Source organism: Pleurodeles waltl, chromosome 8, assembly GCF_031143425.1.
Source record: "Pleurodeles waltl isolate 20211129_DDA chromosome 8, aPleWal1.hap1.20221129, whole genome shotgun sequence".
NCBI lineage: Eukaryota > Metazoa > Chordata > Amphibia > Caudata > Salamandridae > Pleurodeles > Pleurodeles waltl.
The window spans coordinates 199,852,879-199,866,556 of NC_090447.1; positions in this window are offsets into that span (position 1 = coordinate 199,852,879).

A 13,678-nucleotide genomic window follows, 5' to 3' on the forward strand; every position below is an offset into this window, starting at 1 on the left:
TGGACTTTGGGATTGTGGTAATGTCTCCTATCTATACTTAGACTGGCTGCATTTTTTGGCTGCTTTTGCGACCAAAATTGACACTAGGCTGACTAGCGGAATCATTTTTGCAGCCATTCCTTAGTGCTATGGTGCGTCTTTTTAAAAATATGGTGCATGGATGGCACTAGGCAATGGCGTCATCTTGCAGTGAAATTTTTGTGTCATTTTTCATCAATTTGGGTCCCGTTTTCTAACATCAGGGCTGAATGTTTCAGCTTTTTTAATGACAAACCCCAAATTACAGGGTTTATTTCTGGAAAACAAAAAACTTTGGCAGTGGATGCAACAAGCATAGAGCCTACTCAGTTCACAGCCTTTAGTGCAACAGCCATACTGGTGGTAGAAATGATCCATGACCATGCCTAACGTCAAACTATTGCCGTTTGCACCATTTATTAGATGCGTGAACCTTCTTTGCATCAAGGAGATACAAAGTAGGTGTTCCCATCAAAAAAATGGTGCAAACCCCATAGCCTTATATTTATCTTAAAATGACGCACGGGTGGGAGAAGGGGCTAAATAAATGTGCGAATCTTGCTTGGCACCATTATTTAATGCCTGGGTCAGACCAGGCGTTAGGGGACCTGTGGACCCATTTCCAAGGTTAAACACCATGGAATGGGTCCACAGGTGCCCTCCTCAAGCCCCAGGAACACCCCCATCCACACCAGAGGGACACCGGAGGATGGGGACCCCATCCCAGGTAAGTAGAGTAAGTATTTATTTTCATTAAAGTGCCATCAGAGGCCCAACTTGGGGCCCCCTGCATGGCACAGGGTGCAATGGCTATGCCCAGGGGACACCGGTCTCCTGTGCTGGCCAGTGGGGTGGTGGGCATGACTCCTGTCTTGTCTAAGACAGGAGTCATGTGGTATGGATGGTTTTGCGTCAGAAAATGTTGCTATGCTTGTTAGAGGCATTTTATTTGCCTCTAACCAGCCTAACATAATTTTTGGTGCAAAACCTCCTTCTCCCATACCGCCACCCACACCCAACTAACGTCATGTTTTTTTCACTAGCCCACCCTTTGCACCGGCTTGCGCCATTCCATAGCAATAGCCCCTAGCTGCCACTCAGGAATGGAGCAAGCCGGTGCTAAACTTTTTGATGCAAAAATGCGTTAGTGCAGTTTTGCATCAAAAAGTACAAAAATGCCCCAAAATGTCTCTCAGCCTGCCACTGCATCCTGGAAGAGCAGTCTTATAACTGCTAGTTTGACTGTCATTTAAACCAATGGCAAAACCCCCACTTCCCTTTGCAATATATGTAAGTCTTTCCTATGGCCTAGCGAGCCCTAAGGCAGGGAACTATGTATTATTGAGTAAGATATGTACTTTAATATGTCTTAACAACAAAACCCCCAAATTATTGTCTTTGCTGTGAAAAGTTAGCAGCCCCATTGGCTAGTACAGAATTACCAGCTGACCTCTCAGCCTGGCTAACCTCTTAATGGGACTACTAAGGTGGGTACTCTAAGGTATCAAATTAATCACAGCATTAAACCCAACTTCATGTTCAAGTCAAATTTAATGTCAATTTTAAGGAAAAGCAACATTTAGAAAGTTGCCACTCTGTTGCCCCATTTATCTGGCGGACCTTGACAGTTGCTGGCCACCAGATAGCCTTCTGCCCTCCTGGGGAGTAGTGTGAATGACTCCTATGGTCAGGTACAATAAAGGCCTGTTACAGAGAGAGGTTTTACCTCCCCTTGCAGAAAGCCACACAATGTGTTGGCGGGAAAGGTGAGATTTAGAGGAGTAATCAGCCTTTAGTGGGCAAATGGTGATCAGACTCATGTGGGCTGTCCCTTTGTTCTGGTAGATGGGCTAGCAGTGGGAACAGAGGGGAGAACCAGTTACTAAACCAGTTTTTCCCGTAGGCGTGTAGCCAACAGGTAGCCACATCTCTAGGGTGGGCTATGAAGCTCCTAACATCTTAGGAAGGGTTAAGACATCTTCAGAGTGGGCACAATAGTGAACTCTGGAATTGCTTGGTGCCACACCTATCTGGAAAGGACTGTAGAAGGACTGCCCTGCTGATCCCTGGACATCACAAGAGAGGCTGCACCAACTGCTGGACTGCACCTGCTCTCCCTTGGGCTAGCAAGGAGAGGGCTGTGGTGCCTGGCTCCAAGAAAAGTCACTTACGTCCCCAGACTGAAGTCATGACTCCAAGAGTCAGTCTGTTGATCCTCTGTTTCAGCAACATGGGCCATAAAAGCTGAAGCAGCTTGTTTTGGGCAGTCAGTAGCCACTCACAAGTAGGGCTGGACTGGGAACCCAAAGCAGCTCTGGCAATTTTGTCAGACCAGCCCCCGGGTCGGGGTGGGGGGTAGGGGAGTGGGTGCAAGTACGTAGCACTGCTGCTTTTGTTACTGGGGGCCAAGTTTGCAGAACCAGCCCCCAATGACAAAGCCAGCCCCCACCACTGCAAATTGGCCCCACCCTTCCAGCCTCCTGGGGAAATGCCCAACGCACACTGCCAATCCATCCCTGCTCGCAAGGAATCACAGCTGATAGCCAACATGCAGCCAAGAAAACCTCCACTCCAGACTCAAAAGATGCACCTGAGTCTGCCTGACTCGGAGAGTCACTAGAGAGTGGATTGGTCATCAAAGACGGACACTAGCCTTCACCAAAGTATACTGCTGGACATGTTGTGTCCTTTGATCAGTAGTCCAGCTGTAGCTGAAGTTCTGCTGACTCAAAGAGAGATTCAAGGGACTCTGTCCTCTGGACATCGCAAGGGAGGCTGCACCAACTGCTGGACTGTACCTATTCCACTTAGCTAGCAAAGAGAGGACTGTGGTGCCTGGCTCAAGGAAGAGTCGGTCCTCAGCCCCAGACTGAAGTTGTGACTTCAAGGTTTAGTCTGCTGACCACCTGTTTCAGCAACAGGGCCATAAAAGCTGAAGGAGCCAATTCCGGGCAGTCAGTAGCCACTCACAAGGAATCGCTGCTGACCACCAATGTGCAGCAAAGACGACCTCCACCCCGTACTTAAAAGCTGCACTTGTGTCTGTTGGACTTGGAGAGTTACCAGAGTGTAGATTGGTTGCAAAGGTGGACACTAGCCTTCACCAAAGGATATCACTTGACCTGTTGTGACCTGAGATCAGTAGTTCAGCCATAGCTGTACTTATGCTGGCTCAAAGAGGACTTCGAAGGGACTGCGACCGCTGTGGCCAAAGTCCCCCCACCTTACTCGTGGACTGAGGAATAACACAGGAAGACTCACATTGACCACACAACACCCAGAGCATCTTTCAGCATCTTCAGAATCCTGCATCCTCAGCAGAATGTCCACTCCATTGAAGTCTATTGTGGTGTTGATGTAAAGTGGGTACCTTGACTGGAGAGTGCTTTAGTGACCAGGTAACTGTCAAAATACTCCTTGTTGCCCCCCGACCTCCCTGTTAGAATTGGTCACCAAACTGGGGGTGGAGATGCTAAGCAAATCATATAAACTTTTCAAAAGTTTCCAAACTTTGTGGTTATCAGTGCTTTAGACTAAAAAACGGATATTTACATTTTACTTAAAAATCTATAACTCCAGAACACTTAAGGGGATTTTTCTCATCTTCCTGTCTAGAAATTCATAGGAATGTAAGATATTTTTATTAAATAGTGTCAGACATCTTTTGTGGTGCATGGCTTTTTTATTTTTTTAGTTTGCTGTTTGGTGCTTCTACTAGTTCTTTTGTTTCAGTCTTGATGCTTGAAGCTGTAGCTACCCAGAGCTTAGCTAGAGGTTTTACAAACAAGCCTGACAGGAGACAAGCAGTCTTGTGAGTGTATTACACAGTGCCATGTAATACACACCATCCACAATCCTCACATTCCTGTTAAACTAATGAAGGTGAAAATCCCTTCACATAGGTATAAAGGTGAAAAGTCCAAAACTGCTCCTGTAAAACTGTCTATGGCAGTGTTTCAGCAGCATGCTAGACCTGGCACAAATTTGAATTACATCAGCATAATTGACATGAATTTGGTTATTTTATGTAATTAAATTGTGTAATTAAATGTACATATAAATACTGAGATTATGCCATTATGCCACATCACGTAATGAAAATCCTGCTTAGGAAGAAATCTTAATGCAAGATGCATGGAACAATGTACTAAGCATAAACGAGATGTGAGAGGCATGTTCTAAACATGAGCAGCCATTCTATAAAGCAGGCTGTTGATTTTGTTTTTTATCTGAGAAGACTATTAGGGTAATTTTTTAGCAGGAAACTACCATTCTGAAATTGAGTTGCAGTTTCTTTTAATGCAAGTAATGGAAAATCAACTCAAATATTTATTTTTGAGTTGACGTATTACCTAAATAAATTGTTCAGGTCCTTCTCTGGGCACAACTATATTTTTCTTGATTTTTAACAGAAAGCAATTTCCATTGAGACAGGGAGGACACAGTGCATGCTGTTAAAGCTTCCTATTCATAACCTGAAGACTTCTCCATTTGCTATTGTTTGGCCCTGGGACATTTTGGAAATGGGTTTTGGAGGGAAATCATCACAAATATTTGCCTGCAATCTCAGCTCCATTCACTCACTTGGAACTTCTACTTTTTGGGAAAAATAAAGTCAGTGCATTGCATTACTTTGCGAAGAGTTTGTTTTTTTGATGGAAGGGAGGCACCACTATTTCTGTTCCTTTTTTCCTTTTTGTCCTTTTGTTTTTTTGTTTATTGTTGGATGGCCTGGAGTTAGGAGTAGGGGTCCTTTTAGGATTAAGTTGCTTTAAATGATAATGCTTGCACAGTTTTTGAATGTTCAAAGTTTGGACTTATAAATACATTTTACTCAATTTCTTCTTTTGTGTGATTTGTTTGTACAGATTTGTTAGTCATTGTACTATGTTTTTTTTAAATCTTTTGGGTCTAGTTTGTCCTGACATAGACCCTTGGTGTATTTTTATATGTATTTTTTACATTCTCACTCTTAGTGTGCTATATGTTTTTTAAATCATATTAGTTGCTTGTGGATGGCCTTGTGTTAGATGAAATATCTAGGCTTTTTTTTGTCTACGTTTGTGTGACCTCGTTGGTTGCTAGCATTAGGGTGGCTCCTGGAGTCCAGGGCCATGTAGCTACACATGTCCTTTTGTTAAGATTCTGTCTTCCCTAGATGCTTCCCCACCATTTGATTGTGTTTGTGTATATGTGACATGGTTGATCTTTTCTGAAAGTTGTAAGCATATTATGGAGGGGCAATCAATATTGCTTAGGGCTGTTTGTGGTTTTGGAATTTAGAAAGTTTATGTATTTTCTTTTCTGACATAGCTAATGTGTTGGTCGTGGATAAAGGCCAGTGCCATGTGTGCCCCAGGCACATTTTGAGTAAGCAACATATATCTGCATAATCCTTTCCCTGCAATAGAAAAATATGTTTGTTTTTTTGGGAGGTGGTGCGCTAAGCAGGATAGGACAGCCGTATTCTTTGTTCTCAATACCTCCTTCTTTCCTGGCCATGCGGCTGTGGCAATTTTGTGTGGAAAGTGTGTGTCTGTTTAGGCCGCCATTTTTCTTTGTTCTCCATGCCTTCTTCTTAGCTGGCCATTCAGCTTTAGCCATTTTGTGTAACCAGTATATGTATGTGTGGGGGGGTGTCATTTTGGGTTCGTTCTCTATATCTCCTTCTTTTCTGGACATGTGGTGACCACCATTTGTGGAGCCAGTGATTGTATGTTTGTGTGTGTGTGTGTGTGTGTAAGCCATTATATCTTTGTTTCCCATTCCTTCTTCTTCATTGACCAGTGGATGAGATACCTACCACCATTTTCTCCAGCTAGTTTGCTTCAGTCATTTTATTCCATTTTCAAAAGCCATTTTCTAGAAACAGTAATGAAAGAAGTCTATTACTTTTTTTTCATCTTTTGTTTTTTTTCCTGATATATCTATTTGTGCTTGTGGCTGATTGTAATGCAGTGGAGTTGTGTTTGATTCATTTATTTTTGCCTCTCCCCTGTGTCCATAAGCCCTGGAGGGACAGCAGCAAATGTTCATTTAATGTATTTAAGTTTTGCTTACCCCACCTCCCATTGGATCCTAAGGGGACCTGGAGAGCATCAGAATTATTTAATTCCTTTGTTTGATTTTTGCCTGCTCATGCCTCCCATAAAGTGCCCATAGGCCCTGGAGGGGCACCAGCAATTATTTAATTCATGTATTTGATCTTTGTCTTCTCCCTTGCCTCCTGTAAAGTCACTATGTCCCTGGAGGGATACTGTAATTATTCATTTAATTTATTCAATTGTTGCCTGCCCCTGCCTCCTGTGAAGTCCTCATGGTCCATGAAGGGACACCAGTATTTATTTAATTCATTTATTTAGTTCTTGCCTTAACCACACTCCCTTAGGGAGCCATGGCCCAGAAAGGACACCGGCAATTCTTTTTTTAAAAATTATTTATTCAATTTATCCTACTCCCCCCACTTCCCATAGGTCCTCAAGGGGCACAGACAATTAATTAATTCATTCATTCATTTTCTGCCTGCCCCCCATTCTGCATCCCACTTGACCACATGAGCCATGGAGAGACACAAATAATTATGTAATTTGTTTATTCAATTTTTGCCTGCTCACCACACTTTCCATAGGTTCCCCATTGGCCCTGGATGGACACGAAGTTAGCTTTTCCTGTGTAATGGCTAACAAAAGATAATTTTTCTAGCAGCAAACCAAATCATTACAGGAAAGTCAACAACAGGAATCTCAGCCTGCCTGATCATACGGGAGCAGAGAAGAAAGTTGAGCTTGCTGCACAAGAGGATGTTGTTGTGATGCTTTTCCACTGGACACATCAGCTTCATGATCACTGGCAAGGAAAATTAAGAGCACTCCCCATCTTCTCGAAGCACCCCCTTTAGATATGGATGTGGATCAGAACCCAACAAGACCTGCCATGAGGGATGAGAGGAAAAGGAAGATTCCCAAAAGCCTTGGAGATGAGAAAGGTGATGACGAACCAGTGATTTTTTGTGTGGAGAGTGGCACAGAGGAAGTAAGACTCACCTCTATACAGCCAGCTCGTAGGTGTGCAGTTCCATAAATACCCCCTCCTTCCACCTTTTCAGCAACACAGAAATCTGCAACAACCACTACCCCTACCACAGTCACAGCACCCAAGAAAAAGACAATACTACAACTTAGTTCTAACTCAATAACTTTTTAAGACTTTGCCACCATAAGAAAACTCTCATCCCCAGTTTGGGACTTTTTTACTCTCAGTCCACATCAGGAGCACACTGCAGAATGCTCAATTTGCCAAATAAAGTTTGTTTTAGCAATCCCGGAAGACATTATGATACCAGAGGAGTAACTGGCTCATCTGAAAAATAAACACTCGTGTGGGAGAGCTCCTCAAGAACATAATTTCTAGTGATGAGAGAAATTAATTTTTAATGATAGAAGGAGTGGGTGGTGAGGGAGAAGAGGATGTGAGCATCTTGCAAAGCAGTCCTTTGACTGTCTCTCCTAGTGTGCAGTAATCACCCACAGCCAGCTTAGAATGGCACAAGGGACAGAGAGATACAGTCTCCAATAATTCTACCTGCTCCTGTACGTCACTAGTAGAGGCATCATAAAGAAAACAGTAATAACAGCCATCAAGGCTATGTTCACCAGGAAGTTGCTATACCACCAGACCCAAGTCCATTAATAAAATAGGAAGCTGAAATAAATGTTACCGGTTAAAATCCTCCCTTTTCCTTTTGTGGAAGAAGAAGGGTTTCTAGAATTAGCAGACACCCTCTGCCTAAAATGGAAGGTTCCAAACTGGACCTATTTTTCCATTGGTGTTGTGCCAGTGCTGCACCATCAATTGCTGCAATTATAGCTACTTCAGTTAAAAAACACTGATGAATTTCATTGGCTCTTTAGTTTCAAATGCTACATTTTAACTGCCATTTCCACCTAACTATAACCTCACTTTAACCTTTGTTTTTTTCCAGGGAATTTCCAGGTTTCTTAAACTAAAGTAATATGTTATTATCATTTACAACCCCAAACCCATGGCCTTCGTTGTAGGGTCTGCAAACCCACCTTGCTTGAACATGAGAACCACATACTTAATTTTTCCCCCTGCAGGCTCAAACATCTTATTGGCACCCACACCAAGAAGGTAATGTAAGCTTTTGTGCCCTGTCAAGCGCCTTTAGTGCAGGTCGTTGAAGACCTTGAGTGGAGGTGTGGAAAGAGAACTCACTTGAACTCTTGCAGGACTAAGGAAATCTTGTGAGAACATACAGCCATCTTGAGTGCGCCTGCTATTTAAGACCACACTATCGTCTAGAAGTTACTTGCTGTTGAGATGCTTACCTGGAGAGGATTTGTGTCCTACTCACCACTCTCGCCTGCACCCACATTCCTTCTTGGATCCAGCACAGAGCCGCCACCACAATTGGAGATCTAAAAAGGAAAAAAGAAAGACAAGCATTAATGTTAGAAATGGTTGGCAGTCAGGTTACCCCCAGTCCAAGCAAGGACCCTCACTCTATTCAGGGTGAAAGGAAATCACCCTTAGCTAACCCCCACTCACCCCCCTTGGTAGCTTGGCACGAGCAGTAGGCTTAACTTCAGAGTGCTACGTGTAAAGTATTTGTACCAACACACACAGTAACTTAATGAAAACACTGCAAAATGACACAACACAGGTTTAGAAAAATAGTAAATAGTTATCTAAACAAAACAAGACCATAACGACAAAAATCCACAATACACAAGTCAAGTTATTAACTAAAAAACAAAAAGAGTCTTCATGTAATGTTAAACACAAGGCTAATGCTGTTAGCGTGGAAATGTACCTGGGTGTGTCAAAAATAACCCTGCACGGGTGAGTGTGCGTCAAAAAGGGCTTGCGTTGCGCTGATTTTTCTCCTTCATTCGAGTCGCTGTGTGTCGTTTCTTCTCCCCGCAGGAGAGTGATGCGTCGATTCGAACCGTACTCTCGGGTCTGGGAAGGCCTTGCGTTGTTTTGACACACCCAGTGATATTTGCTTCGGAAATCCTGTCGCACAATGATCCGAAAAACATGCAGCATGGGTTGCAATCTCACCAGCCTACGGCAGCGATGCTGTGCATCATTTCTCCAGCTGCGGGTGTCAATCTTCCGGTCACATTGCAGACAAGCGTAAATTTTCAGCCGCAAAGCCGGCGGCTTGTCAATTTTTCAGCTGCTGAACAGAGTCACATCGATCTTTTTCCCACTCAGCGGTTGGTGCCTGCATTTCTCACTCTTGGCCTGACAGCTTCTCCTTTCGGGGTCCCAGGAACTGGATGGGCACCACTTGGCAGAGTAGGAGTCTCAGCAGCGACTCCAGGTGCTGGCAGAGAGAAGTCTTTGTTGTCCCTGAGACTTCAAACAACAGGAGGCAAGCTCTAAATCAAGGCCTTGGAGAGTTCCTCACAAGAAGGAAGACAACAGAAAGTCCAGTCTTTATTCTCTAGCACAGGCAGAAGCAGCAACTGCAGGAGGGCTCCACAAAGCACAGTCACAGGCAGGGCAGCTCTTCTTCCTTAGCTCTTCAGCTTTTCTCCGGGCAGAAGTTCCTCTTGGTTTCCAGAAGTGTTCTAAAGTCTGTGATTTTGGGTGCCCTTCTGATAACCTTTTTGCCCTTTAAAGTAGGCTTACTTCAAAGAAAAGTCTCTCTTGTTTGTGAAATCATGCCTTGCCCAGGCCAGGCCCCAGACACACACCAGGGGGTTGGAGACTGCATTGTGTGAGGGCAGGCACAGCTTTTTCAGGTGTGAGTGACCACTCCTCTCCTCCCTCCTAGCACAGATGGCTCATCAGGAAATGCAGGCTATACCCCAGTTCCCTTTGTGTCACTGTCTAGAGAGAGGTGCAAACAGCCTAACTGTCAAACTGACCCAGACAGGGAATCCACAAACAGGCAGAGTCACAGAAATGGTTGAGGCAAGAAAATGCTCACTTTCTAAAAGCGAAATTTTCAAACACACAATCTTCAAAGCAACATTACTAAAAGATGTATTTTTGAATTGTGAGCTCAGAGACCCCAAACTCCACATGTCTATCCACTCCCAAAGGGACGCTACACTTTAATCATATTTAAAGGTAGCCCCCATGTTAACCTATAAGAGGGACAGGCCTTGCAACAGTGAAAAACAAACTTAGCAGTATTTCACAGTCAGGACATATAAAACACATTACTATATGTCCTACCTTAAGCATACACTGCACCCTACCCTTGGGGCTTCCTAGGGCCTACCTTAGGGGTGCCTTACATATAAGAAAAGGGAAGGTGTAGGCCTGCCAAGTGGGTAGACTTGCAAAGTCGAATTTACAGTTTAAAACTGCACACACAGACACTGCAGTGGTAGATCTGAGCCATGTTTACTGATGTGGTGGCACAACCAGTGCTGTAGGCCCGCTAGTAGCATTTGATTTACAGGCCCTGGTCACCTCTAGTGCACTGTACTAGGGGCTTACTAGTAAATCAAATATACCAACCATGGATGAAGCAATTAGATACACATTTTTTATAGGAGCACTTGCACTTTAGCACTAGTTAATAAACTGCAAAAACAGAATCCGGCACACATCAATAACCCGGGAAACAGAGGCAAAAAGTTAAGGGAGACCACGCCAAGGATGAAAAGTCTAACAATTAAGGCAGCACCAGGGCCTTCATATCAGGTGGTAACACATCACAAGTTAAGAGTTTAATTGAGACTATTCAAAAACTTACCTTGAGCACCGCCAGCATTCTCCTTTGCTCTACAGTGAAAGAAAGACTTACACAGATTCTTTATTTTTCTGTAACTTTGTGGCTTGTTATTTAGAGAACTGAAAGGTTTGTATTGAAATGCATTATATTTTCAACATATGTCTGATGTAGCGTCAGATATGTTTAATCTGAACCTTAACTGCTGTGCTATATCTCCATAGAATATCCTTATCTTAAAGGTCAAGGAGACTTTAGTAGGTACACCATAAAATCTCAGAGGTACAGTGGTGGTAAGTCAGGACACAAAGAAAGACTAAGTATACATTTTTCATCCTTCTAGTGGCAATCACAGAAGCATCACCAAGGAACAGAGGAAGAGAGCCCACCAGTACCGGAAAAGGGGACAAATAAAGGTACACATGAGTTGCCACAGGGGAGGCAGGAAAAGGGATTACAAACATCACAGTAATGGCAAATGATAAAGACATTTGTCAGTGTTCTAGGTCCACAGAAGATCCTAGTAGTCTCAACAAGCAATTGTGTGAATGAACAACAAGCACAGCATAGCAAAGGATCATTTTTCTTGCACCACTCTCGCTTCTTCCCATTTCCCTTTCCCATTGGGTGCATTTGTCCTGACTTTGTGGAGATCAGGGAAAGGGCCCGAGGGTACCGAGGAGAAAATGTGAGGCAGCTTCTCAGACTTTCACCTCGCCCCTGCAGGACAACACAGGTTAGTGCTTGACATTTGGCCTTGTGCAGCATGAGATTGGCTGCAAGCCAGGACCTTCAGCCAATCCTCTTTGGGCAGACAAAAAACCCTCATTGGCCTTTGGCTGTGCTTGGCATGGGGTTGATTGTAGGGCCTGGGTCGAACGCACCCAAGAGGTGTCATGCATGTGTGCATGCATGTGTGTGTGTGTGTAGGGGAGGTTGTGTTACTATCCTTGTGGGGACTTGGGTGTGATAACACACTCACGCTGTGGGGACTTGATTGCACTGTGGGTACCTGAAACCAAGTCCCCACAAGGCAATGTATTCTAAATAATAAAAAATGACTTCAGGAACATCAGTGTCAATTTTTACAACCTTTTTAAACAATGCCTTGTGGGGACCTGTGTTTCATTAAGTGTGTTTACATTTTTGCTCAGCTCTGCCCCTGTAGACAGGAGGTGGTCCTGCAGTCTTAAACACACTTTGCATTGAAACACACTTTGCTCATCAGAAACACACACTAGCAGCAGAAAGCACAGACATTTCAAAGTAAAAGATGCATAGCCCTATGTTTATCACAATATTTTGTCATTGAAATTGACATTTTCTGTATTTTTTTTACAATAAAACTCTATTGACATGAAGACTTTTTGTTTCTAAACATCATTAGTGGTTTCCTAAACATTGCTAAAAGCAATTTGGGTCAGTTTTGAATCCTAGGATACTTCACTATTAACCTTTTGATCCTTACCTGCAATTAAAGAATGATGGTGCAATATAATGTGATACAATATAGACTGATTTGATCACTTTTGCAAGTAATCTACATTTTAATGCTTGTACCATAAATATAGAGTATTTACTTTGCTTTTGTTTAATATACACCATAAAAGACGTTCTTTTGGATGATGGCTAGATGAGTGAGGAACTAACATTGTATTGCAGTGAGGGCTACATTCTCGAAGGAGGCGACATGAAGCAATATTGTGCGAACAGTATGAGAAAGCTTATTTGTAACAGAAAAAACATGTTCTCATAATAATAGTTAACTTCTTAGAATATATATTCAAATATCAGAATAATGTCTATGTACATTTAAAACATTTGAACTGTTTCTAAAGCTTTCCAAATTAAAACAGTTTGTTGAAATTCCCAAGGGTGTGTTTTAGCCATGTTGTACACCCGTGTGGATGCTGTTCAGCATGGTTAAATGTTAGTGGCATGGAGGAGAGTGGTATGAGGTGGAGTTTCCGAGTAGAGTGGCACAGATTGTCATGGAGTGGCATAGAGTGGAGTGGTGTCGAACTGAGTAGTGTGTTGTAGAGTGTAGTAAAGTGGAGTGGTGTGGCATAGGGCAAAGAGGCATGGAGTGGCATAGAGGGAGTTATGTGAAGTAGAGTGGAGAAGAGTAGTGTTGTACACTGTTGTAGTTGTAGAGTGTAGTAGCATAAAGTGTCTAGTGGAGCAGAGTGCTGTGGAGTGTTGTAGAGTAGTGTGGACTGTCACATAGGATCATAGAGTGGAGGGTCGTACAGTGAAATGCCGTAGATTGAAGGCGCATAGAGTGGAGGGCCGTGGAGTAAAGTGTTGTAAAGTAGAGGGGCATAGAGATGAATTGAGTGTCGTAGAGTGTAGTGTCCGAGTGGAGGGGCATACAGTGGAGGGGCATAGCGTGTCATGGACTCGCATAGAGTGGAGTGTCAGAGTGGAGGGTCATAGAGTGGAGGGTCATTGGTTGCAGTGTCATCCATTGGAGGGTTGGAGAGTGTAATCGTGTAGAGTAGAATAGTGTAGAGTGGAGGGCCGCAGAGTGGAGGATCGTAGAGTAAAGGGATGTAGAATGGAGGGGTGGAGTGGCATAAATTGGAGTAAAGTGGCATAGAGTGGCATAGAGTGTCATAGATCGGAGTGTCATAGAGTGGAGTTTCATACAGTGAAGTAGAGTGGCAGAAAGTGGCTTAGAGTGGAGTGGTGTAGAGTGGAACAGAGTGGAATAGAGTGGGGTGGCATAGAGTGGCATAGAGTATTGTGGAGAGGAATGATCTACAGTGGCATGGTGTGGTGTAGAGTGTAGTGTCAAAGAGTGGTTTAGAGTGGAGTGTCCTAGAGTAGAGTGTCTTAGAGTGGCATAGATTGTCATAGAGTGGAGTGGTATAGTGTAGAGTGGAGTAAAGTGTCAGAGTGGAGTGTTGCTGTGGAGTAAAGTGGTGTGGAGTGTAGTAGAGTGAG